Here is a 1,349-nt window from a genome sequence, read left to right on the forward strand (position 1 = left end):
CGGGGCCAGGGCCTCCTCCTGGAGACCCCAGGGTGGTGGGGTCCTGGGGGCAGGGGGCTCCTGGGCAGGCCTGGCACTCAGGGAGCACCCGTTGTGTGTGTGTGGCTCTCTCTCACACACACCCATACACTACACACACACACCCCTGACGAAGGCTCAGGGAGGCCCAGGGAGGTTGGGCCACTTGCCTGGGTCACAGAGCCTGGAAGCAGGGGGCGGCTCACCCCGGTCCTGGCCCCGCAGCCCCTCTGCTTGTGGCCAAGGGAGAGGATGCAGATGCTCCGTGCCTCCCCGGCCCACACCCATGGCTGCTGCCTGCCCTGGTTTCTGGCCCCGTTCTGGGGGTCCTGAGAAGCAGCAGGCTGGGGCGGGGGTCCAGCCTCGCTGAGAGAAGGCAGGGGGGAGCTGAGCGCACCTGTCCCCTCACCTGACTCCACAGAAGGGCGCTCAGTGCACGCAGGACGAGCCGGTGGAGGCCAGGCGTGGACTCGCACGGAGCGGCTGGTGCAGAAGCAGAGTCCCTGGGTTATCAGGTGCTGCCCGGGTCAGCTCAGGCAGGGGTGGGCGGAGGGCCGACAGCGGTCAGAAACGCTGATGAGCAGCTGCCCTGCAAGCCTCTCTTCAGAGGCCGAGGCCGAGTACTAACCCGCCTGACCCTCGGTGGGTCCGTGGAGTACAGAGGGGGCAGCATCTGAGGACGGGCGCCCCAGCCCAGCAGGCCCAGGCTGGCCGGGCCCCAGCACTGGCTTTCAGGGGAGCATGACTCCTTGCTTTCCCTACACCCCGGGCAGACCCCAGTTCTGCCGCCTCCTGTGGGCTCACTGCAGCCCCAGCCAAGACAGCTGTGCGGGCGTCCGCGACGGGGCAGTGGGGTCCCAGGGAGCCCACCCACCGGCGCCTGACCCCGCCCCACACAGGCCGGGCCGCCCACCCCCAGCAGCTCCGCTGCTGACCCGGCCCCGGGGGGGCGTGGTCACGGCGATGGCTGGGCACTTGCAGCGCCGACAACCCCCTTGGGCAGGGGAAGGACGGACAGACAGCTGTCCCTGAGCGGTAGCCATGCGGCGAGACAACGTGAAACCAGAAAACTCTTTATTGAAAGGTACAAAAGCGTCACAGCAGAGATGTACAGCAATAAATTAGGTGTGGCCAGCCGGGCGGGCCGCTTCCCACCTCGGGGCCACGACATAGGGTCTGTTCTCAATAATTTATATCATGATAAAAGCAGCACAAAAATAAATATTGAAATGAAACTGCTGAGTGGCCGGAGGTGTGGAAGACGGGTGTGGAGCTGACGCACAGGGCCCTGTCGCCAGGGAGCAGGGGTACGGGCCTGTCTTCTTAAATAA

The sequence above is a fragment of the Bison bison genome, unplaced genomic scaffold (genome assembly GCF_000754665.1).
Source record: "Bison bison bison isolate TAMUID 2011002044 unplaced genomic scaffold, Bison_UMD1.0 scf7180017850837, whole genome shotgun sequence".
In the NCBI taxonomy this organism is placed as follows: domain Eukaryota; kingdom Metazoa; phylum Chordata; class Mammalia; order Artiodactyla; family Bovidae; genus Bison; species Bison bison.